This window comes from Wyeomyia smithii, chromosome 2 (assembly GCF_029784165.1).
Source record: "Wyeomyia smithii strain HCP4-BCI-WySm-NY-G18 chromosome 2, ASM2978416v1, whole genome shotgun sequence".
Taxonomy (NCBI): domain Eukaryota; kingdom Metazoa; phylum Arthropoda; class Insecta; order Diptera; family Culicidae; genus Wyeomyia; species Wyeomyia smithii.
The window spans coordinates 136302444-136309943 of record NC_073695.1 but is presented as its reverse complement, the minus strand read 5'-3'; the positions used below and the strand labels follow the sequence as shown (position 1 = coordinate 136309943).

Genomic DNA, 7500 nt, shown 5'->3' with positions numbered 1-7500 from the left:
CCCCGTAAAGGCCTTAAGATTTCCCAAAGTGTAATGAAAAGTACGAACAAACCAAACAGTGCTGCGGAAAAACCGAAGCAAACTCCTCCTGGGCTTGCGAATTTAAAGTCCCAGAAGGAGTTCCCAGCACTGCCAGGAATATCTAAAACCCCAGTTGTTCCTTTTGCACATCCAGTTGATGAAACAAACTCTGGATTAGTGAAATTTTCTGACATTGTGGACTGGATTTTTGAAAATTTCAATGTACCCGATCCAATTAAAATTTTTCTTACAGCATTCCTCCCAACAGTTAGATCATTTTTGAAGCAGTTGACTGCCCAATGGCCCCTCCTTGCAGCGATTGTATCCTTCGATGCCTAATGCCATTTTTCAGTCAGTCGTCAACCAAGTTGGACGTGTTTGTTGTTAGCTCCTATCCACGCGCGAATTTAAATCAAATTATTGTTTTTCGCTTAGTTTTCATTTTGCTTGTTGTGTTTTTGTGTCGGTAAAAATGAATCAAATTTGCGAAGTCTGCGCGAAAGACCCCGGTGCCGAAGTGTTCTGGTCGTGTGTTGGAGGGTGTAATCGAAAATTCCATGCCTCCTGTGTGGGAGTATCGTGCCCCCCCGAAGTAGTTGCTAAAAGCAGAAGTTCTCTGCGTATCGTTAAAAAAGACAAACAAGACAAACAAGATAAACCAGCCGTAGATCCAACTGCATTTTTGCTACCGTGCTGCGATTCCTGCCAACTTTTAGTAACGGCATCGTTTGAATTGAACACGTTGACCAAACAGCAGAACAAGCTGACGAAATTGATTGATGATAATACAGAGGTGATTCATCGACTTGTGACCCAACTCGAACAACCAAGCACAATTCCAGAAACTCTAGAGGGTATCGACAAGTCACTTATACAAATAAACCAAGCGCTAACGTCAAACATCAAAGCCAATAGTGTGGCTGGTGTTAAGCCTACACTTAAAAATCACCTGACGCAGCTCGTTAACATTGCTTTTTCGGAATTCAAGAACGAACTTCGGAACGAACTTCGGAACGAATTAACGGAATCGCTGACCAGCATAAATAACGAACTTTCTCAGTTAGGACAGCTGTTTGTAGAAACAGCAACCAGCTGTTCAATACAAACCAGTCCGTTAGAGATAAACATTGTAGATGAACTTAAAACTCTGTCATCCTGCATCGAAGAACTAAGATCTAAGTCAGCGAGTGTTGCCGCTCCCCCAATAGCTTCACCTAATTCACTTCCAAGTTTGGCAACAGAACTTAATTTGGATAACGCCAATAATTCAGGTTGGCGGTTTCTAGGTTCCAAAAAAGTTTGGAAAGCGGATTGGACAGATTATGATGAACGTAAAAGGCGTCGTTTGGTACAGTTGAAGAATGCAGATGCAGCCAGAAGAAGGAGGAATCGACGACAACAGGCTTACAACAACAATACTAACAACAACAACCGCAATGGTAACAATTACAACAACCGCAACAATAACAACCACCTGAACAACAATGACAATTACAATCGCAACAATAACATCTACAACCACCGCAGCAATAACAACCACCAGAACCGCAACAATAACAACTACAATCACAACAATAACATCTACAACAACCGCAGCAACAACAACCACCAGAACCGCAACAATAATAACTTCAATCGCAATAATAACATCTACAACAACCGCAACATTAACAACTCCAACAACAACAATAACAGCATCAATAACAACAACAATCAAATCCCGAATCGTTACCTCAATCTTAACAGGAATCTTAACAACAGCTACTACAACCAACTACCACCAGACCGTGTGCTTCTTGCTGCAGCGAAGGATAAATTTTCTCGACCCCCACCTAATCTCCAGCATATCTCTTTTCAACGAGGCGAAATACTTAATCCGTACCCAGCGAATAATGAGTCACAATCATCTTTCATGCCTACCGTTTCAACGAGCCCGCTCAACTTAACGACTCCCGCGACCTCTTCAGCTGTATCGTGTCCTTACCATTTGGCTGGCAGCCACAACTATAACAATAACAATAATTTTAGATCAGCAAGTTTCCCGTGTGATGGATGTTATTGTAAGCATTCGTGTTCTCAAAATCAGTGACGCTCAGAGAAAGAAAAAACAACGCCAGTAGTCAATGAAGTATTGATTTATGCTCAGAATTTCAACAGGATGCGCAGTGCACTCAAAATTAATCACATTAATAACAGAATAAGTGGATCTTTATACTCAATCATCTTAGCAACGGAAACGAACTGGAACGAAGATATTAAAAGTGAAGAAGTTTTCAACAGTTCCTTTAATGTGTTCAGGAGCGATCGTGATTTATCACTATCTGATAAGAAATCAGGTGGAGGAGTGCTTGTATCTGTTGGGGTTCAGCATGATTCTGAGCAAATCATAACCCAGAAACATGCCGAATTTGAAGATGTCTGGGTTAAAGTTCTGTTGAAGGGTGAAATCCATATTTTCGTATCTGTTTACTTTCCACCCCACTTTGCCAAAAAGCAATCATATGAAAAATTTTTAAGGACGGTAGAATTAGTGAATGATGAGTCCCACACTAACTCAAAAATTCATATATATGGAGATTTCAATCAAAATGATGCTGATTTTATTGTAAACGATGATAATGAATCGCTTTTACTTCCTGTAGTAGGAGAAAACGAAACTCTGCAATTTATTTTTGACGGTTTTAGTCAACTTGGATTAAATCAGGTAAACTCAATCCGGAATGAGCAAAACTGTTTTTTAGACTTTTTATTCACCAATTGCACGGAAGATTTTAGTGTTGACAAAGCAGAATATCCCCTATGGAAAAATGAAAAATTTCATACTGCAATTGAGTACTCGCTAATGATTGATACCGAGAGATCACGACCCTCTGATCATCATCCTGAATATAAATATGACTTCACTAAAGCAAACTTTGAACTAATCAATCGTAAATTAACTGACATCGACTGGCAAAAATGAAATAGATATGAACAAAGCGGTTGATAATTTTTTATCATCACTGTATAGTGTTTTAGACTCAACTGTACCAAAATCAAAAAAGAAAACGGTTAGCTCAAAAGATCCCATTTGGTTCACCAGAGAAATCAAAAATTTAAAGAATAGGAAACAAAAAGCTCATAAAACTCACAAAAAACTTAAAGACCAAAGAAATTTGGACAAATATTTGAACATTTGTGATGAACTGAATACTAAAATATCTATTGCGTATGAGAACCACAACACAAGGGTGGAAAATAACATTAAATCAGACCCAAAACAGTTTTTTAAATTTGCAAACGATAAAATGAAGTCTAATAACTTCCCATCTCGCATGCAATATGAAGACTTTGTCAGAAGACTGACTCAAAGCAAATCTGCAACAAGTTTGCGAGTTTTTTTCAAACCGTTTATAAAAATAGCGACGAAGTCAGGGACTTTGAATATTCTCGCACTTGCATGAACAAATAAATAACGTATCTATTAAGCAAATAACTGTTCAAGAAATCCTCGCAACACTAAAAGAACTGGACGCTTCAAAAGGTCCAGGTCCAGATGGAATTCCACCCTCACTCATGAAAAATCTTGCTCCTGCCTTCGTAAAACCCTTGTTTTGGCTTTTCAACTTATCCCTTACGTCCGGACAGTTTCCATCAGTCTGGAAGAAATCTTTTCTTATACCAATTTTCAAGTCAGGTAAGAGATCTGACATCAAAAATTATCGTGGCATTGCAATAATATCATGTATTCCTAAACTTTTTGAAGCTATCGTAAACCAAAAAATATTTAATCAGGTAAAGAATCGCATAACGTGTAACCAACATGGTTTTTACAAAGGGAGGTCTACGGCTACCAACTTACTTGAATTTGTTGATTTCTCTCTTGCGTCTATGGACAGAGGCAACTTCGTGGAAACTCTATACACGGATTTTAGTAAAGCTTTTGACAGAGTAGATATTTCCATGCTTATGTACAAATTAAAAAAAACTGGGATTTGAGTCAGGCCTACTTAAATGGATTGAATCTTATTTGACGAACAGGACACAAACGGTTAGGTTTAAGGGACACCTTTCTGTACCAGTAAAAGTGACATCTGGAGTTCCACAAGGCTCCCATTTAGGCCCTTTGCTCTTCATTTTATTTGTTAATGACGTTACCCTTGTGTTGAATCGTCTCAAAGTATTGATATATGCCGATGACATGAAACTGTACATGGAAATAAAACACAAATCAGACATCCAACAATTCCAACAAGAGGTTGACATTTTCTACATTTGGTGTAAAAAAAGTCTTCTTGATCTCAACGTAAAAAAATGTAATATTATATCCTACACAAGGAAAAGAAATCCTGAACATGCCAGTTGCACTCTTGCACATCAAGTTGTAGAAAGGTGTTATCAAATTAGAGATTTAGGAGTAATTATGGATTCTAAGTTAACATTCATTGATCACTACAATACGATCATCAATAGAGCCAACAGTATGCTAAGTTTTATAAAAAGGTTCAGTTATCATTTCGTAGACCCGTACACTATAAAAACTCTCTTTGTTACATATGTTAGATCTATCTTAGAATACTGTAGTGTTGTTTGGTCGCCTTATCAAGACGTCCATTCCAATAGAATCGAATCCGTACAAAAACAGTTTTTGTTATATGCACTAAGAAAACTAGGTTGGAATTCATTTCCTCTCCCTTGTTATGAATCGCGTTGCATGCTTATTAATATAGAAACGCTTGAAAAAAGAAGAAAAATTGCTTCGGTAACTCTTGTCAACGATTTAGTTTCACAACGCATAAGTTCGGAAAATCTGCTTGGAAAACTCAACTTTTATGCTCCTACACGCTCATTAAGAACGCGAAAAATTTTCGTATTAAATTCTTATAGAACAGAATATGCCATGGCCGGGCCAGTTAATAGTATGATGAGTCTTTACAATAAATATTGTGAAGTTATTGATTTAACGATGTCACGAAATGCTCTTAGAAAAATATTGAACACTAGAATTACATAACTATATTTGTGATGTTAGCAATAGTTTTTTAAGATGTAGTCTACTATGATTGACGAAATAAATAAATAAAATTCATCTGCGTATACGAAGGATTCTATCTCTGTCTTACAGTGGAATTGTAGAAGTATTTTACCAAAAATGGATTCATTTAAAGTTTTAATAAATAGAAACAAATGCGATGCATTTTCCCTTTGTGAAACTTGGCTTACTTCAAATATTGATCTCAACTTCCATGATTTTAATATTATTCGCCTCGAACGAGACACCCCATATGGAGGAGTACTTTTAGGGATTAAAAAGTGCTATTCTTTCTATCGTATTAACCTCCCCTCGATTCCAGGCATCGAAGTTGTCGCATGTCAAATGACAATACAAGGTAAAGAGCTTTGTATTGCCTCAATATATATTCCTCCCAGAGCACAAGTTGAGCAACGGTTGCTCTTTGATTTAATAGAACTTCTTCCCTCGCCACGTTTGATTTTGGGACTCTCATGGTGTGGCTTGGGGTTCCCCCTACAATGATAACCGCTCCTCTTTAATCTATAACCTTTGCGATGACTTCGACATGACTATTTTGAACAACGGTGAAATGACACGTATCCCGAAACCTCCAGCGCGCCCAAGCGCTTTGGATCTATCCTTATGTTCGACGTCGCTACGGTTGGATTGCACATGGAAGGTAATCCTCGATCCTCACGGTAGCGACCATCTGCCTATTCTTATTTCAATTACTAACGGTTCAACTCGCATGCGACCAATTGACATTCCGTATGACCTCACACGGAATGTCGATTGGAAGTTATACGAGGAAATGATTTCAAAAGCGGTCGAGTCGATTCAACATCACCCACCACTTGAAGAATACAACCTCCTCGCGGGCTTAATCCTCGACGCCGCGTTGCAAGCCCAAACGAAGAAATATCCCGGCGTAACGATCAAAGAGCGGCCTCCAACTCCGTGGTGAGACAAAGAGTGCTCCGATGTCTACACGCAAAGATCCGACGCGTTTTTGGCCTTCCAGAAGGGAGGTATACCTGACGACTATATACGGTATTCGGAGCTCAATACCAAGCTTAAAAGCCTGGCTAAAGCAAAGAAACGCGGATATTGGCGTCGGTTCGTGAACGAGACGTCGAGGGAGACATCGATGAGCACTCTTTGGAACACAGCCCGAAGAATGCGGAATCGCGTAACGGTCAACGAAAGCGAGGAGTCTCCAAGTCGGTGGATATTTGATTTTGGCAGGAAAGTATGTCCGGACTCTGTTCTTGAGCAAAATATTGTTCGCGATGCGTCTCCGGGCCACGACGCGATAGAATCACCTTTTACGATGGCAGAATTTTCAGTTGCCCTCCTGTCCTGTAGCAATAATGCACCTGGGTTAGATAGAATCAAATTCAACTTGTTGAAGAATCTACCCGGCAATGCCAAGAGGCGCTTGTTGAACTTGTTCAATAAGTTCCTGGAGCAAAACATTGTACCGCAGGATTGGAGGCAAGCGAAGGTGATCGCCATCCAAAAACCAGGGAAACCAGCTTCTAATCACAACTCTTATAGGCCGATTGCAATGCTATCCTGTATCCGGAAATTGATGGAAAAAATGATACTCCGTCGTTTAGACCACTGGGTCGAATCAAATGGTCTACTATCAGAAACTCAATTTGGCTTCCGCCGTGCCAAAGGGACGAATGATTGTCTTGCGTTGCTTTCAACAGATATTCAGCTGGCGTATGCTCGCAAAGAACAAATGGCGTCTGCGTTCTTGGACATTAAGGGGGCTTTTGATTCCGTTTCTATTGACATTCTTCCGGGTAAACTTCACCGACAAGGATTTTCTCCAATTTTGAACAATTTTTTGCACAATTTGCTGTCCGAAAAGCACATGCATTTTACGCACGGCGACTTGGCAACTTTTCGCATTAGCAACATGGGTCTTCCCCAGGGCTCATGTTTAAGCCCCCTTCTTTACAACTTTTATGTTAATGACATCGACGAATGTCTGGCAAATTTATGCACGATAAGACAACTTGCAGACGACAGTGTAATCTCTGTTACAGGAGCCAAAGCTGCCGATTTGCAAGGACCATTGCAAGATACCTTGGACAATTTGTCTGCTTGGGCTTTACAGCTAGGTATCGAATTCTCTCCGGAGAAGACTGAGATAGTAGTTTTTCTAGGAAGCATGAACATGCTCAGCTTCAAACACAATTAATGGGTAAAACGATTTCTCAGGTTTTGGTACACAAATATCTTGGTGTCTGGTTCGACTCTAAAGGCACCTGGGGTTGTCACGTGAGGTATCTGATGAAAAAATGTCAACAAAGAGTGAATTTTCTTCGTACAATAACCGGACAATGATGGGGAGCCCACCCTGGAGACCTTATAAGGCTTTACCAAACAACGATACTGTCTGTTATTGAGTACGGGTGTTTCTGCTTCCGCTCCGCAGCAAACACACATTTGATCAAACTGGAGCGAATACAATA

The 7500-nt window shown here is 39.7% G+C and overlaps 1 pseudogene; it reads left to right on the top strand.

The window, feature by feature from the left end:
- The first annotated feature begins 493 nt into the window (after nucleotides 1-493).
- The window catches only part of LOC129719955 (uncharacterized protein DDB_G0287625-like), a 9279-nt pseudogene continuing 2272 nt past the window's right edge, over nucleotides 494-7500 (top strand).